Here is a 27,898-nt window from a genome sequence, read left to right on the forward strand (position 1 = left end):
TTTTTTCTATGCAAAAACTACTTGCGCGAATTTTGACGAATCGTAATGAATGTTTTATTACTAATATTTTAAATGTATTAATCTGGAATATTGTTTCTGTTTATATTGCCTTTGAAATGTAGCTATAAATATAGGAACCTCAAGAGTCGGTGTTCAGCTGCCATTTATTGATCATTTGGATAACTGATCAGTTCCATTTATTCGTCATGGAAAGTGTTTTATAATTTTCTGTTACCCTCTCCACTTGTAAGTCTACTATGTATTCAAAGCTCAGAACCAAGTGATCACTAGCTCTGAGAAACCTTTCACATGTGATGTCCTCGATGTCCGAACTACTCAAGGTAAAGGTGAGGTCCGTTCTTGCTGGTTCGTCTTCAGCTCTCTCTCTCTCTCTCTCTCTCTCTCTCTGGTAGTGTCTCTAATATGTTGGTGCATGAGGTTTTCCAGCGTGTGAAGCAAGAGCGTTGCCTACCAGGTCACAGGACACATAACGTCCGGTCGTATGTCAGTATTGTAAGCTTCATTGACTAACAACCTCCAACAAGGGTTGACGGACGGATCACGTGAAAAATACTTCTTCTGCCAGCAGGGCCTTATGTCCAGCTCTTATATAATGCCATATAGATTACTCTTGTTCTTCATGGTACTCTGCCTTAATAAAAAAACTGGAACTTACCCAGAACAGAATGGTGAGATTCATCATGGACCTGAGTCCAAGAGAGCATGTAGGCCAGGATATACTGTATGTGGAAAATTGCATTTATCTGAATGTATAATTATGTACATAACAGTAAAGGAACATAGATAATTATTATTTATCAGTTAGACAAGTAGGAATTTTGGACATCTAGGTCACAAAAAATGTCCCCCTTCGATACCTACAGCTGTCATATCCACAAGTTGCTCTAGACCTATTAATTACAAATGAATGATGCATCAACAAGAATTCTGGTAAATAAAATTTGGTGGACTGTATATTAAATTAATAAAGAATTATATATATACACATTTACATAACAGAAGGAGAATATATCTTAATCATAATACTCACCAATTTGACTGGAGATTACTGTGTATCATACTCAAAATAACCTCACTGTCTATCTATGAAAATAACACTGGCCAGAGTTACTACATAACAGACTTATCTGAGGTTCCTGGAGTTGTCCTTTCCAGTCGCCTGATATCTCAAGTTATGCAGGAATGCACATCCAACAAGTTCGCCTCGTATTTGAGAGGTGTCAGCCCAATTTTACCCTCTTGAGCACGAAAATTCTTCCCATTCCAGTTACGTTTCTGTCCAATTCAAACAACAATGGCGAGTCTCTTCTGCACAGGCGCAGCTTCTTCCCATTTTTTTATAACATAAATTTTTATTAAATACAGTATGGCCATCTATTTACATATAACTACTGTATTTCTGGAAAATATATACAGTATTTTCCACACTGCGGCCGGGTGAAGTTCGTTGCTAAACGACTCAAATTGCTCATTTGACAATGGTGGAGGACCTGGGTACATATAGGATGTGGCATCCACACGGCGACATATTACACAAGATGTAATCACCCTTTTTACACTTTGCCGTCCTTGTGGAATCCAGAAAGTTTCCCTAATACAATTTAAGGTATCTTGTACCCCACCATGCATTACATTTTTATGGGCATTTAGAACAATTAAATTTGTTAGATGATGAGTTTTGGGCAGTAAGATAGGGTGTTTAGCATAATCACCCAATTCAGCATTTTGTAACCTACCTCTGCACCTAATTACATTGTTCTCTAAATACAGCCCCAATTTCTCTGTTACGGAACCTTTCACAATTTTTCTTTCCATCATCAACTTAATCTCATTTCCATAGATTTCTTCTTGTACCCTCTTTATCCAATATTCAAGAGGATGTGAAAACTTATATGAGATATTCATCTTGTTTAGAAATTTAAACACCAACTTAGTTACATTGATTAGTTTGGGTAAAGAAGAATACCTATTTATATCAATGGCTAATGAAGGACAAACTATTGGAGCGGTGGTCACAGTAACAGGTCAATTAGCTTTATTTACCAACCAGCTCGGTCCTTTAAACCCTGATACAGCATTTACAAATTTAGCATAAGGTAAACCTCGAGACAAGAAATCAGCTGGATTCTCCTCACCAGGTATATGATTAAATGTTAACATATGCTGACCCAAACTATTTCTCTTGCGTCTGATTAATTTCAGTGACTCTGTTTTGTACGTACACAATTTTACTGTTTCCATTACGAATCCATTGTAATGATACCTCATTATCAGATCAAATTACAACGTCGCTAATATTTATCTCCTGCAACTTATTTCTTATATAATTAGCTAATTTGACACCTACATAAATACCTGTTAATTACAACTGATTTAAGGTACATGATTTAATTGGAGACACTTTAGCCTTAGACATAATAAGAGAAATAACACTATTACATTGAAGGTAAGCAACTGCTCCATATGCCAATTTTGCAGCATCACAAAAAATGTGAAGTACATTTTCCCCATTTGGATTGACCACCAGGCATGGGAACTCCAACACTGGAATTTTTTCATAATCACCAATTAATTCATCCCACCTGTTAATGAATTCCTCAGGTAGAATTTCATCCCAAGCACATTTAAGTTTCCATATTTCCTGTATTAATAATTTCCCTCTTATAGTAAGGGGTGACAATAAACCTAGTGGATCAAAACATTTGGAAACTTCAGCAAGCAAAACTCTCTTAGTTAATTTATTGGGCATACTGTAATTATTAGGTTTTAACATTAACAAATCTCTCTCAGTATCCCAAGTTAAACCCAATACATTACTACATTTTGGCATTTCATCTCCAGGGAAATCTTTACTTATTTTGCATAAGTTATTAACAGTTCCTCTTCACTTGACGTCACACCCAGGAAATTGTCCACATAAAATTGTTTGCTCATTACTTTACTCAATGGACTTTCTATACGTTTAAGGTGTGCATTTATCGTCGCTTGAAGTAGGAACAGACTGGATGTAGCACCAAATAATACACTCCTAAAGCGAAAGGTTTTCAGAGGGCTAAGTAGGTCACTAGGATTCTCAGGCCGTAAGAAGCGGGTACAATCCCGGTCAGCCTCTTGTAAACCCACTCTTAGGAAAGCTTTACTTATGTCAGCCGTAAAGGCATAATTCTTCATCCTGAAATTTAATAAGATATCTCCTAATTTTTCCGTCAACGACGGATCTGTCATCAAACAGTCATTTAAACTAGGTACATTTTTGTTACTCCTGGCACTACAATTAAACACAATCCTCAAAGGAGTGGTCTTAGAATCCTTCTTCACTCCGTGATGTGGCAAATAGTGACCATAAATTTTGGCTTGCTCAGGAGGTACCTCTTCTATAAATTTATTATTTAACTGCTCAGCAATTATATCATGATAGGCAGTTAACAATTCTGGTGTCTTACTCAGTTCGTGGAGCTAAGCCTTTAACTGTCCATATGCCATTCTGTAATTAGTGGGCAATTCTGGATGGTTCAGTCTCCACGGAAGTCGTACCCAGTATTGTCCAGATTCAAATTTTACATCTCTCAGGTACTGTTCTTGAGTAAAAGAATCGTCTGGACTTTCTTCATTTACATTTATTCCAACGCTGTCTAATTCCCACAATTTATGCACTGGTTCAACACCATCCTCTATGGAGGAATTATACTGGGGCACGATTTCATGAGTAAGACACACAGTTATGGTATTGGTAGTTTCCTCTAGTCATGCATTATTATTACGAGGAATCCTACCATACATTACATGGCCTCCTGCAGTCTTTAAAAGGGTGACACCACATTTCTTTACCATACCCTTTACAAAGGAGGCATAATAGTCACTACCTATCAAAATATTTATTGGGCCTATAGAATCATCACTTACACCAGAAGGTGCTAAATTTACAATATGTGAGAGTCTTTCTGTAGCTTTACTAAGCCCTACTGTAGATATTTTCTCTGGAAGTCTATCTACAATTACTGCATTAACACGTTTTTTCTCATTGCCCAACCCGACAGTTACATAAACAGTGTCATACAATTGAGACCTTTTATCCGAGAGAAAACCAGTTAATTTTAAAGTTGTGGGATCTCACATCTGTACTTTCATACCATTAAGACATTTATGTTTTATGAAAGTACGCTGGGATCTCTGGTCCAATAATGCATTTACATTTTTTGATTTATGCCTTATATCATCAATTTTTGCCTGTAACACAGGTAAGGCTACTTTAGCAAAACCATCATTATTAACATTAGCAGCAATTTTTACATTAGCCGCTGTTGTGTCAGGATTGCCAACATTATCATTATTATCAACATTGTCATATAGACCCTAACACATTGTAATAAAGTTGGTAGAAATACCGACAATATGTAAAGTAAAAGGACACAAGTGCAACTAATGTGACATTTTATTGTGGCAACGTTTCGCTCTCCAGGAGCTGTATCAAGCTCTTGGAGAGCGAAACGTTGCCACAATAAAATGCCACATTAGTTGCACTTGTGTCCTTTTACTTTACATACCCTTACACATGACTATATGGTGTCTTCCTATGCGACATTGATATCAGTTGTTCAATTTGGCATGACAATCCTTTACATTGTGATTACCTAAACACCTGATACATCTGTCAAGTTCCTCCAATCTTTCAGCTTTATCATTCCATGAATTGTATGCATTGCAATTCTTAGAAAAATGAGTACCCTTGCAGGAAAGACAATCTCTCTTTTCTTTGACTGGTTTCTTATTAACTGGGCTACTCTTAGGAGGGTACTAATTCTTCTTATCTTGTGGATAATCATTATTTCTGATTCCTGCTACTTGTTATGCACCTATGAAACTCTTTTTAGGAAATTAAATTTGATTTTTACCATTGGGATAATTTTTCCCTTTTTGAAACTTGACCGATACCTCAGAGTTATTATGTGTTGCATCTTTAAAATGAGTTAGTTGGCTGGTCTGTAACTGAACAATTAATTCTTGTAGACCTAGTCTTATTTCCTCCAGACCAAAATAACCTTTGTGCAATTTGTTTGAGATCCATTCAAGTGTTTTACAGCTTAATTTATTCTGCATAATGGCACTCAATAACCAGTCTGATTCCTTCAGATTATATTTATTGCTTAAAGTTTTGAGAGTGCTCTCCAGTTTAATTCTAAACTGCTGTAAACCTTTGTAAGTGTGATCTGTAGATTTTAAATTAACAATGATATTCACTAGATCCAACCTACTTTGTTCTATATTACCATAAGTGACCTTCAACAAGTCAACTGCTTCCTTGTAAGAGTCATCTACATTGGGAAAGGCTTGTATGAGTATGTGAGCATCTCCTCTTACTTGTCCTTTGAGGTAAATTAATAACAAAAAAGGCACAATACCGTGACTGGAATGATACACAAATAACCCGCACTTAAAAGAGAGAAGCTTACGACGACGTTTCGGTCCGACTTGGACCATTTACAAAGTCACACTAACCAGAAGTGGAGCAGGATGGCTATATATAGGCAGGAAGAGATGGTGGTAGTAGTAGTACAAGAATGGTATATAATACCGACAAGATGAAATTAAGACACATGCGCAATACCCAGGCACCCCTATTGTAGACGTTTCACCATCCAGCGAGCCACTGGATGGCGAAACGTCCACAACAAAGACACCCAGACGCCGCACATGTGTCTTAATTTCATCAGTAGTACTAGTAGTAGTAGAAGAGGTAGTAGTAGTGGTAGTGGTAGAAGTGGGGAATAAGGAGGACGAGCCAGTCAAATACAAAGGAAGGGGAGCACTGCAAGGGAGCTAGGTGCCCACAGAGGGAGATCAAGCACACAGAGGTGCGTGAAAGGGGAAGTGGTGAAATAAATGAAGAAGGAACAGAAACATGAGACAGAAGAGAGAAAGACAACCCAGAGGAGAAAAAGGAAAGAGGATAGGGGAAGAGGGAGAAGAAAAAGAAAAAGAAAAAATGAGGAGTCAGGTTAAGTCACGGGTATTCTGAAGTTTGGAGCATTTTACAATGTAGTGGGAGAGGAAGGCATCTACAGAGACGATGCCAGCGCTCAGATTCATACAAGGAAAGTTGTGTATTAGAAAGGATTCAACTAGATGGCGACTGTTCGAGTTGGAAGTAGGGAAGGCAGTTTTAGCAGAAGACCAGTTAATAGGATGGCTATCATCTCTGGCGTGACAGAAAAGAGCATTATTAGTGTCGGCAAGCCTAACACTATTTTTGTGCTCCCTAAGTCTGCCAGAAAGAGATCGACCAGTTTCTCCGAAGTATTGAAGAGGACAGGAGTAGACACCAGGAACATCTGTAGAGGGAGGAGAGGTATGAACGAGATTAGTGTGAAGAGTGTTAGTCTGGCGGAAGGTAAGCTTGATGTCTAAGGGACGGAGAGAATTGTTGAGATTAGAAAGACCGGAAATGTAGGGAAGGCAGAGGATAAAAGAGTTCCCAGGAGTAGAGAGTTTGGGAGAGCAGAAATTACATTTAGCACGTGAGAGGGCAGAGTCTATGAATGGGAAGGGTAGCCAAGATGGGAAAACGAATTATGAAGAATGGAAATTTCTGCTGGAAGGAACTGAGGATCATAGATGCGGAGGGCACGGAGAAAGAGGGAGATAAGAACACTTTTCTTGACAGGGGAAACATGATAGGAAAAGTAGTGAATGAAAAGTAGGTAAATTAATTTAGTTACACAGGCTAGGTCACTCCTGTCATGCACAGCTGCTTTAAAAATTGACCAAAATTCCTCCCAATTTTCTCCAGGATTAAATACAGGTAAACATAATTCTGGGAGTTTTGGCAAAGACATCTTATTTGTTGGAGCAGACTGATTAACTGCCTGGTTTACACATTTTAATTTATTCAAAGCCTGACTTTTACAAGAAAGAATCTTTTCTTCTAATTCATAATACTGATTGATCATGAGATCTATTTCAGTCTCATCTACATAGTTTACTAATAAATCTCCTTCATATTTGTTGTAATATAATTTGTATGAATCATATTTTTTTCCCCAAAGCATCTAAATACAATTTTAAATAATCAGTATTCACAGTTTCTTGATTCATTAATTCCAAGCACTTATTATATGCCTTGGTTGCATGACCCTTTCTAGCTTGCAGTGATGCTTTCTTTGCTCTATATTCCATATGTTTGTCTTCTACATTAATTTCCTCATTTTCAGCTATGATGCAATGTATTAAATTCAACTTTATTAATAACACTGATTACAACTTACAACACTGATACAACTTGCCTTTGAATAAATCCTAGCTACTTGAGCTTAGCAATTACATGTAAGAAAATTATAATATAAATTTTAAATGTACATTAATACAAACCTTTAGCCAGACTTGGCTCATCAAAATTGATATTATACAAATTAATATAAATCCTTGCCAGAATTTGCCATAGCAAAATTAATATTATACACATTAGTATAATTAGCTACACTTGGCTTATCAGTTACACATATACTTGTATAAATCTTGGCCAGAATTGCCTTATCACATTAATATTGTACAAATTAATATAAATCCTTCCCAGAATTTGGCATAGCAAAATTAATATTATACACATTAATATAATCTTTAGTCACACTTGACTTATCCAAATTAATATTGTAATAATTATAATCCACTACACATTAAGTAAATTTGTGAACTTAACATCCACCTTCTTCTGTCATTTCACATATAATTATTAATTAACTAATTAATGACTTCACTAATTGCCTCCGGTTCAAGAAGGACCAACGGGTAAATTAAATGTCGAAAATTGCATTTATCTGAATGTATCATTATGTACATAACAGTAAATGAACAAAGATAATTATTATTTATCAGTTAAACAAGTAGGAATTTGGGACACATAAGTCACAAAAAATGTCCCCCTTCGATACCTACAACTGTCACATTCACAAGTTGCTCTAGACCTATTAATTACAAATGAAATATGCATCAACAAGAATTCTGGTAAATAAAATTTGGTGGACTGTATATTAAATTAATAAAGAATTATATATATTCACATTTACATAACAGAAGGAGAATATATCTTAATCATAACACTCACCAATTTGACTGGAGATTACTGTGTATCATACTCAAAATAACCTCACTGTCTATGAAAATAACACTGGCCAGAGTTACTACATAACAAGTTACTACATACTTATCTGAGGTTCCTGGAGTTGTCCTTTCCAGTCGACTGATATCCCAAGTTATGCAGGAATGCACATCCAACAATTTTGCCTCCTATTTGAGAGGTGTCAGCCCAATTTTACCCTCTAGACCACGAAAATTCTTCCCATTCCATTAACGTTTCTGTCCAATTCAAACAACAGTGGCGAGTCTCTTCTGCGCAGGCGCAGCTTCTTCCCATTTTTTATAACATAAATTTTTATTAAATACAGTATGGCCATCTATTTACAGATAACAAATGTATTTTTGGAAAATATATACAGTATTTTCCACACTGTATGCTGAAGACAGAGTAAAACAATTAAAGTTAAATCATGATTATAAATTTGCTCATAAGCAGTGCCCAGAATATCTTGCTGCCAAGTTCGTCAAGGCTGGGACCGAAGCAAGTATAGTACTAGGGAAAGGGAACACAACTTTATAGTTCCCACAGCATTCATCTCTCGACCTCCGGGGAGACAGGACGCTTGCCAGGTCTGCTACGCCTGCCCTCTGGTGGTTACTTTTTGCATCTACGCCAAGATGGTGGATCGAGGAGGACGGAGAATCAACACAGTTTGTGTTGAGCTGGTACGTGGCACTCTCAGTGGCGCTACAATGAATGTCTTGCTACTGGCCATCATCAGGGACGTCTATGGTGTTCCCAGTGAGGAAGTATATGGTGTGGCTTTGAACAGGATGTCCAGGGTCTTCATGAAATTGAACCGGGCCGCCTTCTACAACAGGATCGTCGACGAGTATCAAGAGCGGTGGATGTCTGTGAACTCGGCGGTGGACGTCGTCTTGCACGACGTATCTAAGTACTGTAAGTGGGTGAAGGTGCAAAACGTACCTTCTGAGGCGACTGTGTATGGCATACAGGAGGCGTTCAACAGTTATGGAAAGCTCCATTCTGCTACGATGGGAGTATGGAAGGATGGGCCGTATGAGGGACTACCGGAGGGTTCCTATACCCTCAAAATGACTCTGGCTCGGCCTATACCGTCCTACGTCACGTTTGTTGGTTACAGGAGGCAGGTCTTCGTGTACTATGCCGGCCAGAGACGGACCTGCCGCTTGTGTAACTCTTACGATCATATGGTGGCACAGTGTCCTAGGAGGCAGGCTCTCAGAGAGTGTGATGAATGGTTTGAAAAACCGACAAGTCGATGTGTTCAGTCCATCAATCTTGTAGATTGATGGACTGAACACATCGACTCCAGGCTGAGGGACTGATTACCTCAAACTCCTCCTCTCCTTACGCCTTTCTACTTTGCATTGGACTGATGAAGCCACTGTGTGGCGAAACGTTTCCTGAATAAAAATTCCCATATGTTGCATAAGTGTCTCAATCTTCAATCTCCCAGAGAGCATGGGATGGCGGCTGTAGAGCAGCGTCCTTGTGAGTTGGTGTCGGAGATGGGAGATGGGGAAGCAAGGTCGACGGGTCGTTGGAGTGAGGAGGCTGAACGAGAGGAACGGACGGCCGAGACGTGTGTCACTCTCCAAGAGGGGTCGGGGGAGTCGACGGAGAGGTTGGTGGCTCCAACGGGACAGGACGAAGTACCTCAGGATAGCTTCCTGGAGGAGGTGATACAAGGTTTTTGGATGGGTCGGGGACCTGTGCCTTAGGTGTTGGTGAGGCCGACGTGATGGAGTACCAGCCGCCTGATGTAAGGGCCTCGTGTAGGATTTGCTTGGCGCAAATGGCGGAGGTGGAGGTCCACCAGGAGAATTCGTCAGACGTGGACATGTGTGTGGGTGGCGGCTCTAGGAAGAGGACGGCTGGGACGTTTGAGGACGAAGAGGTTCTCACGCCGGGACAGAGGCAAGGGAAAAAAGCTTGGGCAACGGAGGAGGTGCCGTTGTCTGTGCAGATCCAGGGATTAAAAGAAACAGTTGCAGCACTGAAAGCAGCTAAGGTCAAGTTAGCCTATCCTGACATATAGACGGACACTATTAGTCCAATTGATTTAATCATTGGATGTGATTATTATCACTGTTTTGTGCAAAATATAGTAAGTAAACATGATGTTAGCTTGCTGAAAACAGCAGGAGGCCACATGATATGTGGTCTCATTCCCTCTCAAAGTGGGAAAGAAACTAATATTGATTCAGTGAAAAATATACTAGTTACGAGAATAACTGCTGATCATATGCCACAGAAAAATTATCATTACTGGAATAAATGAATGAACCAGCTGATAAGTTGTGGGATTTAGATGCGATAGGTATTGATGTAAATAAACCAAGCCCACAAGAGTTTCAGACTTATAGACAATATTTGGACACTGTCAGATATAAAGATGGACAGTATTGGGTTAGGTTACCATGGAAATTAAATCCACCACATTTGCTAGCAATTATCGCATGGCTTTCGGACAAATGAAAGCATAAATATATGAGCTCAGGAAGAATCCAGAGCTACTGACTGTCTATGATAATATCATACAAGAACAGTTGGACAATAAATTCATTGAGGAAGTAGTCGAAGATAAGTTGAAGACAGAAGCTCATTATCTCCCGCACCAGGGAGTCAAAAAGATTCTGAAACCATTCCACTACGTGTTGTATGCAATTGCAGCGCACGTGCAAATAAAGATGAAGCAAGTCTTAATGACTGTCTGATGACCGGACCCTCACTAACTGAGAAGCTTGGAGACGTGCTTATGAAATTTCGCACAAACCCATTTGCCTACACGGCTGATATTTCCAAAGCTTTCATAAGGCCTGAAAATCCACATGATCCTCAAAGTCCTGTGAGAACTTATTGTTTCAAATCAGTATTATTTGGTGCAACATGCTCTCCATTCTTACTAGAAGCTACTCTAAATACACATTTGAAGAAATCTGAAAGTCCCTTCAAAAAAATCTTAAAGAAAAGTTTCTAAGTGGACAATCTTGAAGGTACTGTGAATAAAGAGGAGGATTTGAAATCCTTATACAGAGAAGCTAACAAGGAGATGAAAGAAGCAAATATGTCTCTTAGGATGTGGAATACAAATTCAATGCAATTAAGGGAACTTATCGAAGATTTCCCTGAAGCTGAAATTCCTGATTGCAACAATATGCTGGGACTTAATTGGAACACACAGGAAGATACTTTGAGTCTCAAAAAGATAAACAATAAATCATGCAGTACACTCACTAAACGTAGTTTACTGTCAGAGGTATCACAATGTTTTGATCCTCTAGGACTTGTCTCACCAATTTCCATAAAAGGTAAAATACTTATGCAAGATGCATGGAAACTCAAAATTGGATGGGATGAGAACTTGCCTCTAGAAATGAGTCAAGCATGGGATGAAATATCCAGGGAGTTTAAACAACTTCATCAAATTAAATTTCCCAGACAAATAGGTCAAGAGGGAAACAAGTACACATTACATGTGTTCTTTGATGCGTCAACCAGAGGTTATGGCGCTGTAGCTTACATGAGTAATGCTGAAGGAAGTACACTAATTACTTCAAAGGCCAGGGTAGCACCCTTGAAGGTCAGAACAGTACGACAACTGGAACTGACAGCACTCTATGTAGGTACAAAACTAGCTGTCTATCTCAACAAAGTGCTTGATCACCTCTGATGTGAAGCTCCATCTAAAGCCTTACTGAAGTCCATATACACAATATCATATTCAATACCATGATTTACCTCCTCGAATACCTTAGTGAAAAAAGTTAGTAAATTCATAAGACAGTAACGCCCCTTTGTAAAACCGTGACATTCATTAATCAATTTATGACTATCAAGATGGCTACGAATTGCTTCGGCAATTATTGATTCCATAAATTTACCAACTATGGAGGTAAGGCTTATTGGTCTATAGTTCGCAGCTAAGGACCTGTCACATGCCTTGTAATAGGTATTACATTTGTCATTTTCCACTTGTCTGGCACTATGCCAGTTTGTAGTGATATAAACCATACCCCCGGCCGGGATTGAACCCGCGGTTCAATCCCGGTTTGTTTGCAATCGTGTCATTACGATTTCTTGAGTCTTGTAGTGATATATTAAAAAGATTAGCCAAAGGTATGCTAAGTTTCCCTTTACATTCCTCTAAAACCCTTACAAACAGTTCATCAGAGCCTGGGTATTTTTTAGGTTTTAATTTCTCTATTTGTCTGAAGACCATGTCACTAGTTACCCTAATCATGCATAGTTTATTATTTCTAGAATTTCGGTAGTATATTCCTGAGTAAAAACTGAGAGGAAGTAGGCATTGAAAAGTCCACACATTTCCTTATCACTGTCCGTGATTTGACCAGAGTTACTCTTAAGAGGGCCTATCTTGTTCCTAATCTTACTTCTGTATACCTGAAAGAACCCTTTTGGGTTAGTCTTCGAATCCCTTGAGACTTTAGCCTCATAATCTCTTTTTGTTTTATTCCTTTTTTAATTTCTCTCTTTAATTGAATATATTGATTTCTTAACTGCCCTTCCCCTCTTTTGATGCGCCTATATGCCTCTCTTTTGACCACTGAGATGTTTTAATCTATTGTTCATCCATTTAGGATCATTTTTGTTAGATCTAATTTCCCTGCTCGGATGAGCCCCATCCGTTGCATACATATCATGCTTGCCATAGAATTTGTCCCAGTTATCAATGAATGGGATTGCAAGTTCCTTGCAGTACATGTCTAGCCAGCAATTTATACCAATTGCCCTTGACATCCATTCATTGCCCACTTCCCTTGGGAACTCTCCCTTAGACCTGACTACTTCTATGGCTGACCTGTACTTATCCAGCAGCTCCTGTCTCCTGCCCTTCCCGATATCATTTCCACAAGCACTAAGACAGAAAATGGGCTTGTTCCCATTACTTGACATAATATTATTCAACCTGCTGACTATGTCACCAACACCAGCGCCCTGGGAGGCACCCTCTGTCTGACCTTCCCATCTCTGTTACAGAAAGCAGTCCATATATCTTACCTGACAGTCTCCCACAATTAGAATATTCTTACCTTGATTAGCAGGGGAGTCAGTGGTACCCTTTATCTCACAAACCACTGAAGTACACTCGTCCTGGAGAACAGAGAATCGATTTCCTATCTTCACATCTTCTCTGTTAACCTTCCTTATCTTCCTTCTACCTGAATTGTGAACCACTTGTCACTTAAAGTGGCTGCAACTCTTTAGCTCACTGATGGTATCCTTTTTCTCACCAGCTTCAACCATCTCACACTCACTCCCAAACCCATCTAGGTGAAGCTTCAGCCACCAGTTTTCCTCCTGAAGAAGTAGAACCTCCTTTTTGAACATTTTAACCTGAGATTCCCAAACACTACAGCAGGCCATTGTGCTCAGTAACACACCACACTAATTCCCAGACAGTTTAGGACAGTGACCTCACGTGACCTCTCAGACACCACCAAACATATGTATACACTGAACTAAGGTACGAAAGAAGAACAGCAAATAAATTTTATGTAAAATGTGTAATGAGTGGGTGTGATAATGGATGTGTTTACGATTATGGTAATGATACCACATTTCATTTTGTTTGTAACATATGCACTTTGGCACAGTTACCCTTTAGCAATGATGACACTGATTTACCTAATTTTAATACAAATGACCCCTTGTCATATACTGATGATTATGATTGATTTACGAAAACAGGCCTTCACTTTATTCATGTCACTGCAAGATCACTTTTTTTCCAAAACTGGCAGAGAATAGGATTCTAGCTAACAGAACTAGGGCGGCAGTTGTATCCATTTCTGAATCCTGGTTGGATGATACGGTGACTGACGTCGAGGTCAAAATAGAAGGTTACAAAATAAAGCGCTTCGATAGGAACAGAAAAGGTGGTGACTTAGCTTACAACTCAAGACATGATTTAAATGACAATAAACTGGAGATTCTGTGGTCTGAAGTAATGCTTCCCAAGACCAAACCCATTTTAATGGGAGCTAGTTAATGACCAGTTCTTAGAATACTTTCTGAGAATCTTTTCCGGACTTGAGAACACTTGCGAGACAGTAATAATGGGGACTTCAATATCTGCTTTCAACAGCAAAATAACGGGCTATGTAAAAGGTATAAGCAAATTCTAGGTTTAAATAGTTACAATTCAACTAATTAATACACTAACCCGGATCACACAGTTCCCAGGCACCCTAATTCACCATATTGTTGTCCTCATCACTCTCGGGCCGTGTGGACCTGCTGCACAGACACTCCTGATTCAGTTGGTTTTCTGCGCAGTTTGCCTGTTTCATTTTCTCAACATGGTGCAGGCAGGCAGACGCCGCGTCAATACTGTGTGTATAGAATTAACCCGTGGGGCAGTGACCATCGATGGCGATATTATTGCCAGCAATAATCCGTGACACCTATGGTATAGCCAACGAGGATTTGTGCAGTGTGGCGATGAATGGTGTCACGAGAATCTTTGTGAAGTTTTGCTCAGCTCATGTTTACGAGGCAGTTGTCGACAAGTACCAGGAGGTTAATCTAGTGGTTAACCAGGCTGTGTCTGTGACGCTACAAGATGTATCTCGCCATTATACATGGGTAAAAGTCAGAAACGTACCCTTTGAGGCTGATGTGACTGACATACGTGCTGCCCTGGGTAATTATGGCACCATACACATGGCTACAGCAGGGAGGTGGTCTGATGGGCCATATGAAGGAATACCAGAGGGAACTTTTTCGGTAAAGATGACATTACGACATCCAATCCCTTCATATGTGATCCTGCAAGACTTCAGGACTCAGGTATTTGTGACTTATGCAGGGCAACGCCGCACTTGTAGGTTGTGCGGAGCCTATGATCATCTGGCGGTGCAGTGTGATAGACGGTGAGGTGCCAGGGTTGAACAACCAAGCAAGAACCTTGGGGAGGAAGGTGTAAGGCATGATGTGACTGCAGCACCTGTGTAACTGTCGAGATTGTCTTGGAGTGAAGAAGTTGAAAGGTCTACGGACACGGTGTGTGCTACACTCCTGGAAGTGTCGCCTCCTTTGGAGGTGGACCCAGAGGTGGGAACGGCTTTGCAAGATGAGCATGTCAATGACGTGGAGAAATCCATTGTCTCTGTGTTAGACAAATTATTTACGGAGGACAGCATGAGTCCTACGACGGAACCATCCCTAGACTTGGGACATGCTGCGAAGGTGGACGTGGGACACGAAGTGCAGCTGGTAGTGGACGCCTCTGGCGTCTTGCTGAAACATATGGTGGAGGTGGAAATCCACCAGGATTACACTGTGGAAGACGAAATGCAGGTGGAAAGTGTAATGCGGAAGCGCTCTGTTACGCTTTCAGATTCTGATGAAGTGCTAACTCCAGCCCAAAGATCAGGGAAGAAGACATGGGCGGATGTGGCACAGAGAGGGTCCTGTGCACCCAAAGCTCAGGGGTTGATCAAGAGTGCTTCAAAAGGGATGGAAGGGGAAATTGGAAATAAAAAACCTGGTGAAAAACATTCAGTGTCAAGAGGAAAACCCCCATTGTCGATTTTAAGTGCCTCGCAATAAATATTAATGGTTTGCGAACTGTACGAAAGTGTGTATGGTTGTTGCAACCCCTGAATGGGTCACAATGTATATGATGTATATTATGTATATGTATATAATGTATATTACCTTTTCATATAATTTTATATTGCTTATATTTGCGATAATAGCTAAATCGTAAATATATTGCTTTATATTATTATTTGACTTAGTTATGTTGTTAGGTAGGATGTAACCTTCATATATTATTATTATGTGCTCATAGTTCAAGTCTTGATTGTCTAACTACTGTAATTGTCGCTCATTGCTCGTTTCACTGCCGGCTTATGTGTTGCTGAGCAGCAACTGTCCACGGAGCTATCACGTGATCGAGGGAGGGTGTTCACACCTCGCCTGAAGTAGTCAGTCTGGTCTAGACTCGCTTGGTGGTTTGACGTATTCCAGACAAGACGAGCCTCAATCTCCCTTATTGGCCCTTGTTGGAAGATCGTCTCTGTCTCATTATTGTTGTAGGTTCTTTGGAACTCTATTCACAGAACTTTGTATAGACTTAGTGATTTTCGACGTTGTACTGAGGTTGTGTGTTGCATAGACAATCTGAGCAACTCAGGTCCTGATCTGTAGCTTCTGACCTAATTTGTACTGGTATCTGTGTACTGTCACAGTCGGGGATTTTCTTATGCTGAACTTAGATTCAGTAGTATGGGAGTTTGGTGACATTTGTGGAGGATCTGCTGATGGTCCCTACTTAGTGTCGTTATATTATCTCCTTGTTCCTGATTCTGTGTTACTTTTGCTTGTTAGATTGCTATTGGGCTTAGCATTCTTTTTATTGTTCAAGCAGACTGTTCTGATTGCCAGTTGGTCAAGAAGTTAGTTTATTTGAGGACTTTGTTAGTCACTTGTTTAAGTCTAGTCGAGTCGTGAGACATAGCGAACTACTTAGAGCACTTACACACATGCACACAAACTTATTTGTTTATTGTATTATTAAATGTTAATGTACTAGACGGTACTTAAGATATAAATATGTGATATGTGCTTTCAGCACAATAATACTGTACACGAGAGAAGTGATTAATATTATTTTGATTACTGTGATTAATTTAATTTAATTTAATTTGATATACGCCTAGACAACTTAATTAATAAATTTATTAAATTTTAATTTCTCTAGTTAGTAGCCTTTCAGTTGTAATCCTGAAGCACTAATAATTCTTATTGAATTCTAATGGATAATTGGACAAGGATACTGACTACTTGTTACGAAAACCCAGTAACAGGCTGAATGCTAGAAGGGCAGTCCTTTCTAGTATTCACTGGAGATCTCTAAGCTTTTTAGAAATCGCGTTTTTTGTAACAATGGTTACGTGAATTATTGGTGTGTAATAATGTTGGACGTTGTGTTCTTTCAGGAACACAATCATAAATGTGGCAGTGAGTTGCGGATAGAAGGATATGACGTGTATGTAGAGAATGCTATCCGGTTGAAAGGTGGTGTAGCCATCATGATCAGGGAGACTAGCCCGTTTGTTGTGAGACATAGTGAAGGGGGGAGGGGAGAATAATAAGGGTGAAAGGACTATGGGGAAGGGTGAAGGTGGCATTTGTGTGCGTGTATGGTCCTGCAAAGAATGATGTGCATGTAAAAAGTACCTTTGTGAAAGAGGTGTTAATTTATTATTTGAGGTCACTCCCTGAAGTAGCTATTGTAGGCGGGGATTGGAATTGCTTGATCCGGCGTAAGGATGTAGAACCCCGGAGAAGTGGATACTTTTAAGGTGCATTGGGAGATTTAATGACAGGGGTGGGATTAATGGATGTGGCGGGAGGGGGAGAGGCTGAGCATACCTTTGTACATCGTGGATATGTGGTGCGACTTGATAAGAGAGTATGTGCCGCGCACCGTCGTAGTTAATAGTGTGCGTATTATAGATGTAGTGTTTTCTGATCATAGAGAGGTTCTTGTGGACGTAGGGTGGGATGGTTTACCTAAAAGGAGTCGTAGTTATTGGAAATTGAATGTTAAATTGTTAAAAGGGGAGGAGAACAGAAAATCTTTTGAGTCTTTTTGGGAGGGTTTGTTAGTGGGGGCTCCTGGGGATGGTGAATTGGTTAGGTGGTGGGATATGGTGGCTAAGAAACGTATCCGGGATTATTATGTTCGGCGTGGGCGGGAATATAATCAAATGTTCTATTGGCTTCAGGGGTATTTTGAAGGACAGTTGCGATATTGTTATGTGGATGTTGGTGCACGATACCCTGTGGAGGAAATTGAAGATTTAAAGCTTGCATAATGATCGATTTAATGGTGCACGTGTGGTCGGAGGTTTGGAGGAGGGTCTCTATGGGGATCGGCCTTCGGCATGTGTGTTAAGGGAATAGAGACAGCGGAGAGCAGCCACGGAGATGATGGGGTTAACAGTGCATGCAGGGAGAGAAGGCTATCTTGAAGGCCAGGTGTCGGTGATGACGGAGGGCATGAGCGGGTATATTGATGCTTGGTTTAAGACTTACATGTCTAGCGTTGGGATAAGTAATATGGCATTACGAGAAATTGGTAACAATATGCAGTGTAGGCTTAGTCTGCAAGACAGAGAAGCATTGAAAGGGCCTATTACAGAGTGCGAGATATCGTAGGCTCTGGCTGGGGCGAGCTTAGGTAAAGCACCTGGTATTGATGGGCTACCGAGTGATTTCTATGCAACAAATTGAGGCGTTATGAGGGCGTTTTTAGTACAGTTGTTTAACATATTAAAGACTAACGGGGTTATGGGAGAATTGCAATGGACGGCAGTGGTGGTATTGGTGCCAAAAGGGGATCGATCTACTTATGTGGGGTGATTACAAGTTGTTCAGGAGGATACTGTGGAACAGATTGAAAAAGGTGATAGAAAAAGTTATAGATAGGGGACAATACGGGATACCAGGCAGGTCCATGTTTGATGGCCATGTTTGAAGTGCCAAAAGGGGATCGATCCACTTATGTGCGGTGATTACAAGTTGTTCGGGAGGATACTGGGGAACAGACTGAAAAAGGTGATAGAAAAAGTTATAGATAGGGGACAATACGGGATACCAGGCAGGTCCATGTTTGATGGCCATGTTTGAAGTGCCAAAAGGGGATCGATCCACTTATGTGCGGTGATTACAAGTTGTTCGGGAGGATACTGGGGAACAGACTGAAAAAGGTGATAGAAAAAGTTATAGATAGGGGACAATACGGGATACAAGGCAGGTCCATGTTTGAAGGCCATGTTTGAAGTGCCAAAAGGGGATCGATCCACTTATGTGCGGTGATTACAAGTTGTTCGGGAGGATACTGGGGAACAGATTGAAAAAGGTGATAGAAAAAGTTATAGATAGGGGACAATACGGGATACCAGGCAGGTCCATGTTTGAAGGCCACGGAATGATTCGTGGTTTCATAGAAAGGTGACAGGTGGCAGGTGGAGGAGAGAGGGATTTTAGCTTTGGATTGGGCTACTACATATGATAGTGTAGAAAGAGAAGTTTTGTGGCAGTTCATGCGTTGGCAGGGTTTTGGGAATGAAATCATCTCTTGGGCACAGACTTTATACAAAGGGGCGTTTATGCGTGTGCAGGTCAATGGAAAGTTAGGTGTGCCAGTTCAGATGGGTCGGGGTTTGAGGCAAGGTTGTCCCCTTTCTCAATTATTGTTTGCGTGTTTTCAAGATCCATTTTACAGGCCGGTGCGGGCTAGAATTTTGGGGGGTTTGGGGGGTTATGAGAGCGATGGGTGGCCTGGTATTGTGGGTTACGTAGATGATACATCGGTCTTGGTAGGAGGTGGTGTAGACTTGCAGCAGGTGGAAGGAATCGTGGACGTGTTTGGAGAGGAGACAGGGATGAGAATTAATACTACGAAGACTAAGTTTATGGCAGTGGGAAATTGGGACCAAGTGAGTGGGGGCATGAGGGGTAGGTGGAGCGTGGTGGACCAGCTTAAGATATGTGGGATTGTGTATGCTTGTGATCCGTTGGTGGCACGTGAGGTGAACTCGGTGAGGGCCGTGGATAGTGTGTTAAAAAGATTAGGAGGACTGAGGTCTGCAAATCTCACGTTGCACCAAAGAGTAATTGCGACAAACGTACTATTATATAGTAAATTATGGCATGTGGTGGTCATATATCCGTTACTGCGCCGAGAGGTCACGAAATTGTTGTGTAGGGTTTATCGGTTTATTTGGGGATCTGGCTGTGAGTGGTTAAGCAGAGGGGTAATTACTTTGCCGATTGGCCAAGGAGGGCTGGGACTCATACCGCTGGAACGAAGGATTATGAGCATTTATGTGAAACAGAGTTTTTTTGCGGGAGGGTAGGAATAAGGGGGGGGATCAAGAAAGTGCATATGGACATAAAACGTCGGTGGGTGGGGAAGGAACTGCGAGTAGGGGAGGCGATATTGAGAGTTTTGATGGCGGCAAGGGATCCAGCTCGAATCAGGCTGCGCATAATCGAGAGAGTGGGGGGAGAGTTGGAGGTGGCTCATGTGGAAGGAGCATACCCGATGTATGCCTGGCGCGACATATGGGAACCTCTCCGGAAGTTGCGCATTAGTCCGGGGGTGCGAGAGGTGATGTATCGCTTTTTACACGGGATTCTGCCGTCTGGGATAGTCTTATTTAATCGAAATCTCAGGGAAGGTGGGGAGTGTCGAGCGTGTGGTGAACTAGAAACCATTTTTCATGTATATTTTTGTGAATGCATAGGGAGGGTCAGGGAATGCTTTGGAAGGGTATTTCGAGTTTGGGGCGGGGGTGGGTTGCAGGTATTGCGAGTGTTAAGTTTAGATATTGATGGGGTGGAAGCGCAGGTTAAAAATACATTGGCATATCTAGTAACTGATTTTGTGTTCACATCATGGGCAATGATAGATGTAGGAGAGGGTGAAAGAATAAAGGTGCTGGCAGCGACATTTTACAGTTCTAAGTGCCGCAATCAGGAAGTATATGGTAGGAAATGGAACACTGAATTTACAGAGGGTTATAGGAATTTTCGGCTGTGTGATTTATGGAATTTGTAGATCAATGGGAAGCAACAGGCTAGCCTCCCGTTCAGAGGCGTGCGGGTGTGAGTGGGCAAGAATGTAGGTGTGGTACGTATGAATATTGAGTAATATTTGGAAGAGTGCGTGAGGGTAAAGCGTGTTACACTGGTTGTATGACACCATTGTTTGATTTAAGGTGTTTTTCATTGGCTATGATGGGGCAGTGATGGAAACGTATGTTTACATAAATATGTAGGTGCCTGAGTGTGTATGTATATAAGTGTGCATATGTACGGAAATATACATAGATATATTTATAAATATATTCATGTGTGTGCGAGGGCATGTAAGACCAGGAGAATATAATGGGTGACAGGGTATAGCATATTAGTTATGAGATGCTTACCAAATATACATTAAGGTGCAGAGTATCATTTGTTCATGATTTTATCCATAGTGAAAATTGAACTAAATATAAGCTGATCTATAGGATTGTTTTTGGATTTAGTGTATAATTATTATAAATGCCTGTAACGTGACTATTGGCATAATGTATATTACAAGTGTAATGCCTGTTGAGGTGTGTGTATTTTTTTAGCTGTACTTAGTAGTTAACCTTATTGTGTCATGTAGGTACTGAATTTAGGTGTTTTATTCTACATTGTCTGTATAAAAAGGTGCCCCTGCCCCAGCAGGGTGGTCGGTGTGCGCACGGAATTCTCAAGATTCCATACGAAGAATGCAAAAATTGGATGATATGATCGTCAGTAGCGAGTTGTGAATGGTGTTGTATAGGATGTGATGGCAATCGAGTCAGTATGCATATTATCCTTGTAATCAAAAGTGTAACATTTAGTATGTTGTATAATGTTCAATGTATGTGAGAACAATGTCATTATCGTGAGGTGTGTTTTGGTGTATCGTGTATATATTAAAGGTCAGAAAAATGGGGTTTGTTTGTATAACCAGGTTAGTGAAAGTATACTTTTTGAGAGGTACTGTAATTTTGTTTTTGTATCATTCTTGTAATTACTCACAGGTGTGGGTGAGTATTGGTTATGTAAGTTATAGACAGCGTTGTACTGTCATGATGTCTCATTGTAGTGACCCAGTAGATTGAGTACTGGAACCATTACTTATAGTTCGTGTTTGGTTTCTTTATTATACATGTTCCTGTTTATGTACATTCTGTATGAAGGATTAATAACATATAGGTGACAAAGTAAAAATTAATGCATATTGTAGGTTTAGTGCTCCTCTTTGTTTATATTGATAATAATGCATATTGTAAGCATTTTTGCTGATATAATGTAGTCTTGTGTAATTTTGGTCTTAACGTAGGTGCATGGGATATAATGCATAGGGGATGAGGGACAGTTTGTGTGAGCACAAAGTTAAACGTCCAGTGTGTATTTTGACAATAGAATTTATAATTCTATGTAAGAACTGATACTGTGTTCATTTATTTATTTAATGTATTGTATTGTTTTAAATAAAATAAAAAAAAAAATTCACCATGTACTTTGTAACCGCTCTGAGAATATTAGTCAATCAGGTGTCTTTACCACAGGTCTTAGTGAGCATATCATCAATTACTGTCATTCGCTGCCTGACCACAGTAGAGTGCGGTTGTGCTCTGCACTCCTCTGCTGTTTTCAGGCGAGCTACCTTGTATCAACATGGCGCTGAGTGTGAGGAGGCGCGTAAATACCATCGGTATTGAGCTGCTTCGTGGGGCGATTTCACCCTCTTCAGCGCAGGTATTACTCCCAACAATCATTAGGGAGACCTATGGTATCCAGGACTATGAGGTGTATGGTGTTGCCCTGAATGGGGCTTACAGAATCTTCGTCAAGCTGAATTCCACGTCCGTGTAAGAGTCTTTGGTGACGAGATTCCAAGACGTGAGTCTTGACGCTGCTCCAGCTGTGGAGGTGCGTTTGATCGACGTATCTCGCCACTTTACGTGGGTTAAGATTCGTAATGTCCCATTTGAGGCAGATGAGGCTGACAACAGGAGTGTTTTTGAGGCATATGGGACTGTACATCTGGCACAACAGGGCAAGTAGACAGCTGGTGCTTACATGGGCCGTCTAGAGGGAACTTTTTCCCTGAAGATGACTCTGAGACATCCCATACCATCTTACGTCGTGTTGGAGGACTTCAGGACGCAAGTTATGGTATCGAACGCCGGACAGAGACGTACGTGCAGAATATGTGGGGCGTACGACCATATGGCGGCAGCGTGTGTGAAGCTGAGGAGGGCGCCTGCACAAACTGGTGAAGCACCAGTTACCAGCGTGGTAGCTGTTGTTGAGAGCCCCACGCGAAAGCAAGGGCCTGAGCGCTTGTGGAGTGAAGAGGTGGAGGATTCCAAAGAAGAGACTGGCATGTGTGAGGTAAGCTGTGACATAAAAGGATCTGTTACTAGGCAAGGAAAAAGTACAGAAGTGCAAGTGCAGGAGGAGGTGCAGGCTCTCGAGGAAGAGCTTCAGGAAGTGTGGAGGGCATTGATGCCGCCTGCAGAGGATGTTGTTCCTGAGCTGGTGAGAGGCACGGCGTTGCCTGTAGAAGAATGTAATGATAAAAACCATAGCAGGGTTGAAGGGCCAACTAGTAAGCGTGAGTTGTCGCCGTGTGCTGTGGAACGAGGCGTGGTGGAGGTTGAGGTACATCGTGAGGGAACCTCAGAAGATAACATGGATGTGGAGGGCATCACGAGGAAGAGAGCAGCGGCGTCAGACTCAGATGATGTCCTGACGCCGGCGCAGAGGTCTGGGAGGAAGGAAGAGCACTGTCGAGGTAGTCAAGATAAGAGGCATCGCAAAAAAGGGGAGGGGGTTAATGGTGTGAAGTCTTGTGCTGGCTCTGGGGCAGGAGGCCCTGGGATGAATGAATAGATGAGGAAGGGTTGGAAACTATAAAGAGGCCTTAAGTGTATGACTGTGAACGTAAATGGACTGTGTAATAGTGTGAAGAGGGAATGGTTTCGAATGTTTCTGTGTAAATATAGGGTGGATGTAGTGTTCCTGCAAGAACACAATTTCAAGGAGGGAAGAGAGCTCGAGGTGGAGGGGTTTCAGGTCATGACTCTGCCATCTGTACGTCTGAAAGGTGGTGTGGGTATATTGATCAGGGACACGAGCCCATTTGTGTTGTTAAGAAGTGAGGGGGGAGGGGGAGAGAGTATTGCGCATGGATGGGTGGTGGATGGGGCAGAGGGTATCCTTTGTAAGTGTGTATGTGCCTGCAGAAAATGATGTGAGAGTAAAAAGGGACTTTGTATGTGAAGAACTAGTTTTCTTACGTGGTTTACCTGCAGTGGCCATCGTTGGTGGGGACTGGAACTGCTTTATTAGGAGGACTGACATAGAACCAAAAGGGGCGGGGCACGTGTCGGCGGCCTTGCGAGATCTTTTGAGAGATATTCAGTTGCGGGATGCGGTTGGAGGAGGGGCATGGGAGGTAGAGCACACTTTTGTAAGAAGGGGTTACGCGGCTAGGTTGGATAGGCTGTATATATCTCAAGGGGTTTGGTCGGGCGGTAGTAGCAGAGGTGGGGTGGGAGTCACTAGCAGGTATATCTAGGGGATATTGGAAGTTAAATACAAGTGTGTTAGGCAATGAGGAGGGGATAGAGAGATTTGCAACGCTGTGGGAGGGGTTACGTGCAGAGGTAAATGGGGTAGAGGATGTGGTGATGTGGTGGGATGGTGTGGCTAAAGAATGGATTAAGCAATATTACGTAAGGAAAGGGAAACGTATCAATTCTTTAAAATATGGGCTTGCCAACTATTTGGAGGATAGGTTACGGGGTTGTTATGCGAGGGGGGCGGTGGCGGGCACTTATCCAATGGATGATATTATGGCAATTAAAGGGAAGCTGCGTGAGGTACAGGATGAGAGGTTCCAAGCGGTGTGGGTACAGGCGGGGGTGGAAGAGGTGTTATGGGGAGATAGGCCTTCATCGTGCGTATTGCGTAGGCAGAAACAAAGACAGCATCCAATGACTATTCCATGGCTGGAGGTTCATGAGTCGATAGGAGGGTACAGGGAGGGGCAGGTCATACAAGCTACGGAAGGAATGGGGGCGTTTGCTGATAAGTGGTATGAGAAGTACTGGCAACGAGAAGGGGTAGAGGATGGGGTTTTAGAACAGGTGTGTGGGAGTGTGGTATGTCAGTTGCGTAACAGTGATAGGGAAGCACTGGGTGGGGAAATAACTGAGGGGGAAATATGGAGGGCTTTAAGTGGAATGCGAAAGGGCAAAGCACCAGGAATTGATGGACTCCCGGCAGAGTTTTATCAGCAGCATTGGGAATTAATGAGGCATTTTTTGGTTAGGTTATTTAATTGCATGAAGGAGAAAGGTGAGCTGGGTGAGAAGCAGGCAACGGCTGTCGTTGTATTGGTACCGAAGGGTAAGGGGCAGCATACGCTTCGGGATTACCGGGCGATCTCGTTGTTATGCGCAGATTACAAATTGTTTGCGAAGATTTTGGGAAATCGGGTCAAGTGTGTGGTGGGGTGGGTAGTATCAAAAGCTCAGTTTGGTTTGCCAGGGAGGTCTATGGTGGAGGGGCATGGGTTACTTAGGGATTTCGTGGAGGCAAAAGGGGGGGAGGGGGGAGGTTTGGTGGCACTCGATTTGCAAGGGGCATCCGATAGAGTGGATCGGAAAGCATTGAAAGCCATCCTCAGGGATCAGGGGTTTGGGGAAGAAATAGTGGGTTGGGTTGAGGCGTTGTATGGAGGTGCAATGGCGAGGGTACAGATTAATGGTCGATTGGGTGGGAAGATTGTAATGGGTAGGGGACTTAGGCAGGGGTGTCCTATGTCACAATTATTGTTTGCGTGCGTACAGGACCCCTTTTATAGATTGGTGGAGCAGCGTATGTCACGTAGAGGGACCAGGGTGAAAGGTTGCGAGGGTTTGGCCAGTTTTAATTGGGTATGTGGATGATACAACTGTTCTGATCAGGGAGGGGATGATAATGGACACATTAGACGGGGTAGTACAAATGTTCGCAGGGCCAACTGGTATGAGAGTAAATTCAGATAAATCCATGGTTATGGGGTTAGGAGCTTGGGCGGGTAGGGTTGATTGGGGTAGTGCAGTTGTGAGGAGGCAGGTGAATTCGTTAAAAATTTGCGGTCTTATTTATGCAGACGATCTAACTGTGGCACGCATGGAAAACTCGATTAGGATGGTAGAAAGGATTCAGGGACGCTTGGGTGCATTGCGACCTTATCATTTGACCCTTGTGCAGCGTGCCATTGTTATTAATATCTTACTGTATAGCAAAGTATGGCACTTGGCAGTCGTGTTCCCATTAACTGGGCCAGCAATAACTAACATACTTAGGAAGGTTTTTAAATTCTTGTGGGGTTCGAGCTGTGATTGGATTAAAAGGGACGTGGTAATGTTACCTGTAAGTAAGGGGGAGCTGGGATTGCTGGACTTAAGGCGGAGGGTCAAATGTGTCTTCATTAAAAGGGAGGTGATGACGGAAAGTGTGGGTGGGGGGGGTTGTCCAGGATCCATAACAGATTGCAACAGATGTATACAGGAGTTGAGTTGCATGAGTGTGAAACTGTTTTGAGGGCTCTGGCGTGGGATCGAGAGCCGGCAAAGGTCAAAATAGGTAGGTTGTGTAGATTGTTAGCTGGGAGGGTTGTAGCGCCTTTAGAGGGAATTTTCCCCATGTATGCATGGGGAAGTATATGGAATAGGTTGAGTAGGATGAGGTTGCAACCTCGTGTTCGGGATGTAATGTATCGTTTTCTGCACGGCATTTTACCGTCGGGTGTGGTTCTACGGGATAGACGGGTCGTTGACTGGGGGGTGTGCGGGATATGTGGTGGGGAGGAGTCGGCTTTTCATGTAGTATATTTTTGTGACGGACTGAGGAGTATCAAGGGGTGGTTAAATAGGGTGATATATAGGATGGGAGGTCAAGGAATTTCTGTATTGAGAGCATTAAGTCTCGACGTGGGGGGTTGGGAGCAAAGTGTAATCAGAGCTGTGGGGTACATTATGGCAGATTATGTATATATAGTGTGGGGATTGCGGGGGAAACAGGTTAGTGAGGTGAAGAGGAGGGTGTTAGCGGTAACGTTCTATAAAACGGTATGTAGAAATAAGGAAATTTATGGGAGGAGGTGGGTGAGGGATTTTTCAGAGGTATATAGGCAACTTACGTTAGAGGTTTTATTAGACTTGTAATATACGAGGGAGGGGAGGGTATGATTGGAAAGTGTTGCTGGGGCAGGGAAGTCATGGGTGAAAACAGGGTCACCTCCCTGGTAATGGATGACAACAAATGTTTGCGTGTGTGTTGGATGAGTGATGCGTGAGTGAATAATGTATGGACCACGGGTGCTAGCACCTGTGGAGCTGGCCAGTTTTTTTGTGTGTCATGGACTATACACTATTCATATAGTACTCATGTTCCTTCAAGGTAGTAGTGAATGATGGACAAGGTATTCAAGGGGGAGGGGTTGCCTACATCACTGTGCAGGGTGAGGGTAGGGCAGCATATTGATTGGAAGTGATGGACAGTTGCTTGTCCAGTGTGTTGTAGTATTATGTGTAGATAATACGCATATTATTGTATGTAGAAAGATGGGACTACACGCAAGTTGGACTTGGACTTGTACTATGAGAATTACTCTCTAACGCCTGATATGTTAAGGCTGATTGATCAACTGTGATCCATTCAAATTAGATTTATTATCATGTTGTTATCTATGTATAGAGCAGTCTTAAGTCATATTATAATGTTGTTATCTATGTACATAGCAGTCTTAAGTCATATTATTATGTTGTTATCTATGTGCATAGCAGTCTTAAGTCATATTATTATGTTGTTATCTATGTACATAGCAGTCTTAAGTCATATTATTATGTTGTTATCTATGTACATAGCAGTCTTAAGTCTTATTATTATGTTATCTATGTACATAGCAGTCTTAAGTCATATTATTATGTTGTTATATATGTACTTAGCAGTCTTAAGTCATATTATTATGTTGTTATCTATGTACATAGCAGTCTTAAGTCATATTATTATGTTGTTATCTATGTACATAGCAGTCTTAAGTCATATTATTATGTTGTTATCTATGTACATAGCAGTCTTAAGTTATATTATTATGTTGTTATCTATGTACATAGCAGTCTTAAGTCATATTAT

This window comes from Cherax quadricarinatus, chromosome 25 (genome assembly GCF_038502225.1).
Source record: "Cherax quadricarinatus isolate ZL_2023a chromosome 25, ASM3850222v1, whole genome shotgun sequence".
In the NCBI taxonomy this organism is placed as follows: Eukaryota; Metazoa; Arthropoda; class Malacostraca; order Decapoda; family Parastacidae; genus Cherax; species Cherax quadricarinatus.